The sequence below is a fragment of the Peromyscus eremicus genome, chromosome 18 (assembly GCF_949786415.1).
Source record: "Peromyscus eremicus chromosome 18, PerEre_H2_v1, whole genome shotgun sequence".
NCBI lineage: Eukaryota > Metazoa > Chordata > Mammalia > Rodentia > Cricetidae > Peromyscus > Peromyscus eremicus.
Genome location: NC_081434.1, coordinates 45333429 through 45345840, shown reverse-complemented (window position 1 = coordinate 45345840; position 12412 = coordinate 45333429). Strand labels below are relative to the sequence as shown.

The 12412-nt window shown below is 44.9% G+C and overlaps 1 long non-coding RNA gene across 1 annotated transcript in view; it reads right to left on the bottom strand.

Moving 5' to 3' along the window:
• LOC131895128 (uncharacterized) overlaps positions 1 to 9961 on the bottom strand; it is a 40603-nt gene extending 30642 nt beyond the window's left edge. Inside the window, exon 1 of the long non-coding RNA XR_009375108.1 lies at positions 9798 to 9961. This is a non-coding gene — a long non-coding RNA (uncharacterized LOC131895128). The remainder of the gene's footprint in view (positions 1 to 9797) is intronic.
• Positions 9962 to 12412: the final 2451 nt, after the last annotated feature.

The window sequence follows — 12412 nt, the reverse complement described above, 5'->3', positions numbered from 1 at the left end:
AACAAGCATAAGGAAGTTGGTCTCGGGATCCAGAGATCAACGCGGTCCAACAAGTTTCTCTAGAGAACTCTGCCTTGATCCACAGCACCAGCATCCAGCATCCAGCATCCAAGACCACGAGGTAGCACCAAGAGCGAGCACATACACATCCCAGGTCTTAAGGGGTCCCCCCTCGGCCATGCAGGGGGCGGGGAGGGGGGAGACAGGTACCTAACAGTTATCTGCTGCCTACTAGGGGCGGTGCTTCAGGGGTAAAGCACAGAAAACCACCCCTACAAAGAACTCATGTCCATCATCCTATGTACTTCAGTAATCTCTAGATTATTTGTAAGCCAACATAATGTTAGTCTCTGTCAATGGTTGTTGAATGGCTATTGTTTGGTGTAGGAAATAATGACATTTTCGGTAGAGATAAAACTTTTCCCAAATATTTTTCAATGAGCAGTTGGTTGAATTTGCAGAAACAGAACATCTGTATAGGAGTTCTATTCAATAGCCGGAGTAAAATACCCAGCAAGGGCTCTGAGTTCCTCCATTTCTGTAGCCCACTCATCCTTCAGATAACCACCATGACCATGACTTTAGAAGCTCTAGGTCATGTGTGTGTGTGTGTGTGTGTGTGTGTGTGTGTGTGTGTGTGTGTGGTGCAGTGACCCTGATAGGCCTCTCTGCCGATGCAGCAATCCAAATCAGACCAAATTAGGAAAAGGCCCAATTTAATGGGTAAAGCATTCCCGGGTGATTCCCCAGCCCTGCAGAAGAACCATGTGTCTGTTTTCTGAGATGCAGCTTAAATACCCTGTGGGAGTGGTCTTGAGCCTCTCTGAGGGAAGAGCTGTGTTTGGCGGCCTTTGAAGGGGCGGGGTTTAGGGAAGAGATAGGGGAGGGGAGATGAGGTAGATCTTCCACCAGAGCACTGGAGAAGGAAGCACATTAAAGACAGAGGATGACACCAACCAACCTGCCAACCAGGAGCAGGGAAAGTCCTTAAGAACTAACTCAACACTGTTCAAAGAACAACAGGCAACTAAGTGAAACAGGGAACAAGAGAAGTGGTCCTTCCCAGGGAAGAGCACATCAATTGGTTGTCCAGTGCCAAACGGTCAGTCCTGAAAACATGCACACAAGTACATGAACTCAACTGGTTACATTTAGGAATATATATGTATATGAAAATACATATATCCATGCAATAATAATTAATGAAAAAAGAGGCCATGGATTTAAAGGAGAGAGGAGAGGGGCGTGTGGCAGGATCTGGAGGAAGGAGAAGAAGGGAGAAATGTTGTAATTAAATTACAATTTCAAAAATAAGCAAACAAAAAGAGACAGGATGTGTTAAAAGCAGGTGAAACATTCCATCCTGCAGGGAAGCTCTTTAAGCTTGGGAAGTAAACAACATGAAAGCTTCAGAAAGTCCCTGAAACTGATCATATTCACGAGACCTCTGCCTCTTCACACATGTATAAGCAGGAAGAACTGCTGAGAGACAGTCAAACAAAAGAGACTCAGAACAGCCAAGCTTCATTAAAGAATCAAACACCAGCTGACCCATCTAGAAAAGGTTAAGACTGCCTGCAATGCCTGAGAGAGACAGTCTCCAACCTGTCCAGGGACCTGCAAGCGGTGAAGTACACTTCAGGTTCCCAGATTTTGTGAGCTGTCTCCCATGCTGAGGTGGACTTTGGTGATGAAGCTGTCTTTTGAGTCATTTCTCTAATAATCCCTACCCCTTACTCCTGTAACTAACCCCAATACAATTCACTGGGCTCTGGTAGTGTCCTTACTGTGGTCTGTTGTCAAGTCCCTCTCTGGGATGAGTAGATATGTGCTCACATCTCCCCAGGAACAGTGTCACACATCACCCTGTGGATCTGCACTGGGATGGGATGGTTGGTTCTAGCCAAACTAAATGGAGTATTTTCCACTACAAAGAGGAAGGTCCTGTCATCAAAATAAAGGGAAGAAGAACATTAAGAAAGCAGGAGAACACATTCCCAGCTAGATTTGTTCTAAGTCATAATTTCTCCTGTCTTTTTTTCAGGATCTTCAGCTGGTGGAGTAAACTAGATTTGTAATAACCAGACCTGGGCATTAAGAGCCGGAACCTGTAAGGTCAAGAGAAATGTGGCCTTAGATATGTCCCTTTCTTTATTTTGGACTCTGGTCTTCACTCATGAGTGGATTGGCCTAAATCATCATCCTTAACCCATTCCCTTGATTTTGGTGAAGTTTCGTAAATTGATAACCGCTCTGAGACCCAGTTTCACAGAACATTAGAAGTATATTTCATGGCACTGTTCTGAGCATGCCCCGCTACACACACTTTAGCGGTTTAAGGCAACGTTGTTCTTGAGGCAATGCAGTATTCTCACAGGTGGAACTCCACTGAAGATGTGTTCCTCTAACTTGAGATCCACATACCACCTTTTTTAGAGCCAATAAAACTTTTTTCCTCTAGAGAGAAGTATATGCCCCTATACACACATTTCATATATGCCCCTATATGCACACATTCCATAAACCTTTACAGTTTTCCACGTTGGTCATTGTGCAACAGAGTCCTTCCTGGTTAACAAAATGGACTCAAATACTTTTCTTCTCTAAAAATATGATTTCCTGAATTTTTTTTCCTGTTGGAAAAGATATATCACATTTTCCCCTTTCAGCTTTTGTTTTTAAAAGAAAATGTTTATATGTGTATGAGTATTTTGCCTATGTCTTATATAGGTTTCTATGCTGTGAAAAGACACCATGATCAAGGCAACTCTTCTAAAGGAGGACATTTAACTGGGGTCTGGCTTACAGTTTCAGAGGCTTGGTCCATTATCATCATGGTAAGGAGCATGGCCCCACACAGGTAGACATGGTGTGGGAGAAGTAGCCAAGAGCTTTACATTCTGATCTTCAGGCAGCAGGCAGACAGACAGACAGACAGACAAACCGGGTTTTTGAAACCTCAAAGCCCACCTCTAGTGACACACCTCTTCCCATAAGGCCACACCTCTTAATCCTTTCTGGACAGTCCATCAACTGAGACTAAGCATGCAAACACATGAGCCTAAGGGGTCAGTCTCATTGAAACCACCGAACCCTCTATGTATGTCTATGTACTATGTGTGAGCCTCGTACCTGCAGAGGCCGGAAGACAGCATCGTGTCCCTTGGAGTTGCAGATGGTTGTGAACTGCCACGTGGGTGCTGGGAATCGAACCTGGGTCCTTGGCGGGGGGGGGGGGGGGGGGGGGGGAGTTGGCTTGTGCTTTTAACCACCGAGCAATCTCTCCACACATCTGATAGTTTTTTCCAAATTACAAGCATTGTACTTACTCTTCACACAGACTGAGGTGGCTAGGAGAAAATAAACAACTCACAGCAAGTGTTGGGGAGGGCTGGATCCCTCAGGCTAGTGCTGATGCAAGGTGCTGGGCCCACACAGCAAAGCAATCAGGCTTCTTGACTGTCAAACCCAGACTTATCAAATCCCCCTGAGGTATATGAAATTACATCTGTCCACACTCACAGAACTTAAACACAAATATTCAGAGAAGCATTATTCTTAATAGATGGAGTGAAAAATACCCAAATACCCACTAATTGACAACGAGATAAATACAATGCCATGCCTACACCATCAAAATAGTTTTTAGCCATAAAGGGGAAGGAAGCCATGGCACAGGCTACATTACAGGTCAACTTTAAATGCAATATGTTAACAGAGAGAAATCATCCATAAAGGCCATCTAGAAGAATTGTCCAGGAGGAGAAAATCTATGGAAACAGGAAGTAGGTCCTATAAGTCATGAGCTGATTGGAAATGATAGCTAGGAAATTACTGCTAGTAGGGTCTTGGGGAGAAATGATAATATGTTCTAAAATTTGTGTGTTGATAGTTTGCACAAAGGCATCTGTGACAATAAAACTTGACAGGTGAGTTGCAATCCAGGCGAATTACAGCTCAAGTTAGAAAACAACAACAAAAAAGCTGTTTCAGGGTAGAAAATGTGGTACCTAAAATGAGGCTGATGAACATATTAATATTGCTTATCAACGCTCAGGGGGCTTGTGTTGTTTTTCCTGTAAAACATCCATCTTTTCCCCCTGGTAACACAACTTCTGTGCTCTGTTTGGAAAGAATCAATTAGACATCTTGTCTTTACTCATACACCTCATGGGGACCCAAGACCGGGGCAAGTCAATCAGCATTCTTAGTCAACATGGCACTTGTCCCGACACTGATTGGCTGACAGACCTATCTTGAATTAGACCAACAGGAGCTAAGGAGACTCAATTCTAAAGTTCTTGTCTGAGTTCCCTGGACCCATAGCCACTCTCTCCAGGGGCTACGATCCCGGGAAGCTAGGTGCTGGAAGCAGTCAGCAGCTATTTGTCAGGTAGTTGGAGTGTGAAGGAGGAAGCGCTTAGTCTGGCAATGAAAATGATACAAAATTAATAAGAGAAAGGGAAGAGAGAGGGAGGAGGAAGAAGGAGAGAGAGATCTGGTGGTTGCAAACCGTTTGGGTCCTGCCATGTCTGCAATCAGATTTTTTGTTGGACTTTCTACAATAGAAACAACCCCGTTCCTTTTCTGTATGAACAAAAATGGATGAGTTTCTATCTCTTATAACTGGAATCCCAAGTGAAAGTAGCAGGGAGTGGCTTCCTTAAGCACTGTCTTGAGAAATGGAAGGATACATTTCTTTTTTATTCAAACAGTGCTCAACTAACTAGAAATGTCTATTCCTGGTGTAGGTCCAAAGCTGGAGTGGGAAATGTTGGCGCCTCTGCTGCATAGTTGTGGAAATAAAAGAAAATCTTTATGGCATCGAATGTCCGGCATTTAGTGCCTCGGACTATTGACAATTGATCATATCCCACTCTCTGTTCCCACAAGAGAAAATGAATTTAGAAATAAATTCAATCCTTATTGCCCTCACATGATATGGTCAGCCATCTCCCCAAGCTCTCAGGCAGAGCAGTGTGCTGAGACTCCTTCTGGTTTGTGAGTAGCAGGCCTTGGGAACACTCGTGTGTGGCTCAGCTTTCAGAGAACCAGCCACACTTGAGGCCAAAACCAGAATTACATGGGCTTCTATGGATCAATTATCTTTGTGCTGTGGATTTAGTTGCACTTTAAAGATTAATTCCCTCCCTGGGAAGGTGGAGACTGGAAAGACACATGAATATACCCACCCTAGGAGATTTATATTAAGCTGAATACTAGAAGCACTGGTGATATTTTGAAACCCCAATTCCTCAGCAAAACAATTGGAGTTTTATGTGCAGTTTGGGAGATAAACTACTTCAAAGGGTTTCTTTGAGGTTCAAAGCTCTTGGGTCTATCTACTCACCTATGGTTTGGGGTTCAGTTTGAAGGATCTGAGCCAATTTGGTGTAACTACGGACCCATAACATCTTTACCTCTGCTCTCCATTGACAAGCACAGTCCCTGGAGTAAATTGAAAGAGCCCCCCAAAAAATCTGTAGTTTTTTTCCTTCTCCCTTCATAAAGAACCTCTGATATCATGAGGCCTACATCCTTCACAAAATCAAATTCATACAAGGAGAATTCCTTACTTCTTGTAACCAAAAGAGCCACCATGGTAGAAACTACAGCAAAGCTGAACCCAGGTTATACATTAAGATTGGAGCTTGGTCTTTCCGCTATCCGTTTCTTAGAGTTCATCACTAAACTCTTTGGGGGTTTGTTTTGTTTTGTTTTTTAACCTGAGCTCCATTCTCAAGTGAACTCCCCCCTCATGGTGTCAAGATGACTAGAAACACCCTCAGGACTATTTGAACCTTCATCTGCACCCAGCATGAAGTCTGTCTCCAGTATTCACAATCTAAATCTTAAGGTCCCCCTTGATTGGATGGGCTCTGGCCAGCAGGCTACTTTCAGATCTATCAGAGGGGTCACTGGGAATGTGGCATGCTGATTGGTTCAAGTCCATTCTCAGAGCACTTGAGAACCTTGGCCTCAAGCAGACCACAGGACTGAAGAACTTGAAGTACAGTAGGCAAATACCTTATTTTTCACATGAATCAACAGAACAGCAGGCAGATTTCAACACTTGGTCAGTCGCATGGTAGATTCAGTACAGGAGAGAGTAGACCTCTGGCCCGTTGCTCTAAGAACATGGTTCTTTCCTCTCGTAAATTGTACTCCCAACTTGTGTCTTTCTGCTTCTAATGTTTCAGAGGGAAAAGCAGAAACTCTACAGGTGAGTGAAGGGTGTAGTTGGAAAGTTTCTCCGGTCCCACCAGGCCCCCGCAGTCTAGTGACCTGCTTATAAAACAATCACTCAGAAGCTTATATTAATTTTACTGCTTGACCATTAGCTCAGGCTTAATACTGACTAGTTCTTACACTTAAATTAACCCATAGTGCTTATCTATGTTTAGCTACGTGGCTTGGTACCTTTTCTCAGTTCTGCCTTGTCATCTTGCTTCCTCTGTGTCTGGCTGGTAACTCCTGACTCAGCCTTTCCTCTTCCCAGAATTCTCCTCATCTGCTTGCCCTGCCTATACTTCCTGTCTGGTTTCTGGCCAATCAGCATTTTATTTATCAACCAATCAGAGCAACACATATTCACAGTGTACAGAAAGACATCCCATAGCAGTGGGGAAGTGTAGTTGTTGGTTGTTTTTACTCTTTATTCTTTGAGGGACCAGACACCCAGCTCCTAAATAAATACAGGGAGGCTTATTCTTCCTTATGAATGCCTGTAGCTTGGCTTATTTCTAGCCAGCTTTGCTAACTTAAATTATCCCACCTACCTTTTGCCTCTGGGATTTTATCTTCCTCTATTCTACATACCTTTCTTTTCTTCTTACTCCGTTGCTTGCTCTGTAGCTGGGTGGCTGGTCCTTGGAGTACTCTCCTCTTTCTCCTCTTGCTCCCTAATCAAGCCCAGGCTTCTCTCCCTATTTATTCTACTCTCTCTGTCTGCCAGCCCCACCTATCCTCTCTCCTGCCTTGCTATTGAATGTTCAGCTCCTTATTAGACCATCAGGTGTTTTAGACAGGCAAAGTAACACATCTTCAGAGAGTTCAACAAATGCAACATAGAAGAATGCAACACATCTTTGTTTGAATATTAAACAAATGTTCCACAGCATAAATAAATGTAACACATCTTAAAACAATATTCCAGAATAGGGAAGGAAATTGGCAGCTGGTGCACTCCCTTCAGGCTGAAGGACTTAGAGGAACTAGAAAGAGAGAGAGAGAGAGAGAGAGAGAGAGAGAGAGAGAGAGAGAGAGAGACAGAGAGACAGAGAGAGACAGAGAGGGAGAGCACAAGAACTCAATGTATAGACCAACTAGGTCATTCCAGTCACACTAAAAACACTGGGCAGGAGGAACAAAAGAGAAAGTTCTGGCTTGGGTCCTGGAGTATCTGCAGACTCAAGAGAGGAGGATGGGGCCAGGGCTGCCTTTTGTTCTCAATCTTCCACTAGATTATTTGCATTTCTTTGTGGTCCTATGTGTTGTTACAAGCCCAATGAAAACCCTTGGATGTGGTTAGGATGTTCATGCCCTGGTGATAAATAATGTGACTAGTGTGTATGGCCTTGAGTCACCACAGTATCAAAGGAGCTCCTTGGAAACTGCTTATGCCTTGTTAACTGATTTATTTTCTAGTCTGCTTGAATAGATTCCTCCCCCTTACCCTGCCGCCCCTACAACAAGTATGCAACCACCCTAGAAACTGGAGCCCACCTTGTCTTTGGAAGCAGTCTCCTCAGTGCTGCCTCTGCCAGAGCTTTGATCGACAGCAGTCAAGTTGAAGGACACAAGGCTCCTTTCCATCCTTTCCTCTCCATCAAACAAATCTCCTGCCCCAAACAAATCTCCCAGGTGGCTTGAAAGGCTGTTTTGCATGCAGAAGATAATGCCCATAGGAAGTAGGAATGAAGAGAGTAGAGACGGAGGAGTGGGTGCCTGGACAGAGAGGGGAATGGGATGGATGAGGCTGGGTGGAGCCCACTGTCTGAACAACACTCATCACTGTGAGGTAGACCTTGGCTGGGAAGCCTTGGACCTTCATTTGACAGGAAATGTGATAGTGAGAACTCAGCGGTCTGCTTTTGTTAGCAGAAAAGTTTGGACCAACATGAAGGAAATGCCAACTGGTAGTGTCTAGAACAGCTCTTAGATTTGTTCAGATTCTTGCCCCCTTGGCTAAGGGCTTGAAGTTTAGGTTGAAAGTCCAACTCTGTCAGTGGTTTATTTATGTGTATGATTGGTTGGATATTTGTTTCTTTGGAGAGTCTCCTTCTACAGCCCAGGCTGCCCTATAATTCACTATATTCCCCATGTTATTAAACTTGTGTTAATCCTCCTGTCTCAGTGTTCAAAGTGCTAGGATTAAGGACATGAGCTGCCATTCCCAAGGTTATGTTATCTTATGTTCAGCTGAGCAAATCTTTCCAGCTCTCTCAGCTCAGGCCATCTCATCCTGTCTGCTAGAGGAGGGCACGGGCCTTCACCTTCCCCCAGCACCCAAGAGAAGAGAACATTCTAAGTTCTGACAACTTCCTTCTCCCCCATGAAGAGTCAGAAATAGACAGAGAAAGATCTTTGCCCTGCTCAGTGACCTGAGTCTTGTGAGTCACAATCTGTCAAAGGGATGGAGATGTAGGAACATGAGGGAGCTAGCTAGCCAAGGGGAAAAATGCATGATGGAGTGCGTTCAGTTGGGCAAGCATAGAGAACAGCTAAGGACTTGAATGACAGTTGTAAGGACCACATTGATCCTTGGTTAACTGCCCTCTACAATGAACCAGGTACAAAGATGTATGAGATTCAGAGTTCCCCACCTAGCCACTCGGTGGCAGCAGGAAAGAAGCCCATTAGGCAGTCACAAGAGGGGACTTGATGGAGTGGCAGTGGGATGGCCCCTTTGTAGAAAACACAAGCCGACATTCATGTCCCTGGGTGTCTCTTCTCCCCTGGTGTTCAGGCAGGGTAGATATGTACAGAGTAAGCAAGAAGCAAACTGCACAGTAGCTGGAGGCTGGTGCAACCCCAGAGGTGTCACGGGACATTATGTGACTGCCCAAACAACACGATGACAAGACCACCCCAAACCAACTGGGACGCATATGTCCACAGAGACATCGCTAACTGCCTTGTGCTTCATCATCTAATGGCATCTCCATGCCATTGGCTTTGTAAAATGGCCTGCTCCCATCATGCATCTGGCACTATGACACACCCACACAAGGAGGAAAAAGGCAAATAAATTCTGTCACTTGAAAATCACAACCCCTTTCCCTACCATAACTCATTAATATAATCCCTCCCCTCTAGTAAAGGTTGCCCATAAAATGAGCTATCAACAATAGGAGTGATACAACTGTCTCATTTTGGGAAACTTACACCCAGCCCTTGCCTTGGATGTATACTGCTCTTCCCCATCCCCTCTCCACTTCTCCCCTCTACATGAGCTCAAATATAAACATGTACTATCTTTAAAAAAAAAAAAAAAAAAAAAAGCCCCACGCTCTTCTTCCCTTAGTAAAGGGAAGTAAAATGGACTTTACTTCAGGCTGCAACTGCCTTCTGTGGTGCAAGTCAAGCTCCCTTCAGCACCTGAGTAGAGAAAAGTGCAGGCCATGCAGATGCATCTCCCACTGCTGCTGGCTGCTCTAGAGAATCTCCTGTGAGTCAGAGACAAGGTATCCAGGGCAGAGGGACTGTACTGGCTTCTTAGAGTCAGCAAGGTCCAGTAACATGGTAAATGTAGAAGGCCCTTAGAGCAACGTAAGACACACACACGGCGTGCATACCCAGGGTATCGCCATCATCAGCATCTCGGGGGAGCTTCCAACTTGCTTCATTTGAATGCGAGGTTTCCAGTTTCCAAGGTGGAAAAATCAGAACACAACTCAGTGTTCCATGCAGCGTTTCCCTCCCTTGTTTTATGTGGCGCTTTTCAGACACCGTGGCTCACAGTATTTTCTTTTCCACTGTCCTGTCCTCATAAAGCTTGGCTTTGTGACATCATGAGAGGGCCTTGTGCCAGAACAACCCGTAAGGCATCACCAGATGGAGGAGTTGGTTACTCCGAGCCCCTGCCCCGCGTTGTCCTGTTGTCTCTAAGCACCCTACTCTGCAGCGCTCCCTGTGCGCTAGCCCCACCCCCAGCCGTCCCTTCAGGGTACCTTCCCGACTTTGCGGGCTCAGCAGTGTCTCCAGCTTTTTCCGGTTGTCACAGAACCTGGAGCGTTTGTGCCTCCCCCCAATAGCTGTCATCCTGTGGTGATTTGGCAATTGCCAGCTTGCTTTCCGTGCTAACCCAAGAAAAACATCATTAGGAAGGGTGAGTCTGTGGCCAAATCCATTGCTTAATGGCCTGCAAAGCCAAGCAGAAATAAATTGGAGGTGCCTGAGCCTCCGCTAGCTAGCAAGGAAGGGAAACTTGGCCCCATCGCTGTGAACAATGCTGGGCTTGCCATGGCTGTACTGTAAAGGCTTTCTCTGCATAGTCACTCCTAGGAATATGTGGGCTTTCCTCTGAACTGCTTGCAAAAATACTCTGGAAAAAAAAAAAAAAGGATATTATCCCCTTAAAATTTGGCATCAAAATTCTCCTTCTTCTCAGAATTGACTCCTTGTCTTCTATGGATACCACAGAGCTGGTGCCATCTCCCTTCCGGCTACGCCTTGGCCTCTCACTGTGGTATGAGTGTGTGTGTGTCCTTCCTCAACTCAGGTTTCAGAAGTTCGTCCCTATACCGTGTGAACAGTAATTCTATCTGAAGGAAGCACGCTTGTGAGTGGATCGGACCCTTACAACATGACTGGCCAGCTCCCTTTACCCTCTTTACCCTCTGGTCCCTTTGTTCCTCCAGCGAAGTCGGCGATAAAGTGCCGAATCAGATCTGTGGGAAATAAATTTCTGGCTTTTACAAATGACTGATTCTCTGATATTTTGTTATAACACAGGAATGGGCTAAGACATAACTCAGTGCCTGACTGCTACTTCCACTGCGCCCACTACCACATGATCTCTACACTCACACACCAACATTTACCGTCTCACAACTAGCTCTCCCCCCACATCCGTCCTCACCTCTACTGCTGCAGAAAGTAGAGTCAGGAGATCCCTGGAGCAAGCTGGTGAGCCAGACTACCCAAACCAGTGAGTTCTGGGTTCAAGTAAGGAAACCTACCTAATGTAGAAGGGAAAGGATTGTTAGAAGATACCCAACATCAGTCTCTGGCTTCTATATGCACATGCATATACATGCATGTACACCTTCACACACACATACACACACACCACATATATACACACATACATACAAACCTCACCACATACCGCATGTACATACTCACATTTGAACACACACACATACCTCACATGTATACACATGCCTCACATGTACACATATTCAGACACCATATGTACACATACATACCATACCACTTGTACATACACACATAGCCCACACTACATACACACCACATGTACACACACATGCCACACACCACATGTACATATACACATGCAAACAGCTACCCCACACACACTCCACTTGTACACACCCCAGATACCACATGTACACACATACCACATGTGCATACACACATGTGAACACACATATACACACACACTACATGTACACACACATACACCACATGTACATACACACATGCAAGCACACACACACACACACACACACACACACACACACACACACATGGTTGTGAACATTAATGTATCAAAGTACAAAACTAAAACTGGCCACAATCATTGAATGTTAAAATACAGTTTTAAATGACAGTACAGGTGGGGTGAATGGTAATACAGGGTGGAGATGCAGTGGAACAGTCCCTTCCTCCACGGCGCTGTTCCAGGGAGTTTTGAGAGCTCTGGTCGCCCTGCCTGTCGCTATTGAGACCTCGTCAGCTTATCTCTTCTTGTAAATCTGTATGTACTGGCCGACATCTCAGTAGTTCCAGTCACTTCCTTTGTGAAAAAAAAAACAGGTTGTTCTTTGAGTACTTTTTGCTTCTAGAGACAAAGACTATCCATATGTATTCCATCCATTCTTTTATCCATTTATATATACATTTCTGGAAAGAGAAAGAAAGACTATGGAATTATGACCATAAAAGTTAAAGGCAGCCATTTCTACGTGATGAGACTGGGGGGCTGCATTAGTTGGGACTCTCTAGAGGAACAGAACTTGAAGGATGAATATATACAAAGGGGATTTATTAGAGCGACTTACGGGCCATGGTCCAGCTAGTCCAACAGTGACTGTCTACGAACAGAAGGTCCAAGAATCCAGTAGTTGTTCATCCAGTAAGGCTGGATGTCTGTGTGTGAGGGAGTTACAGACAGTTGTGGGCTACCATGTGGGAGCTGGGAATTGAACCTGGGTCCTCTGGAAGA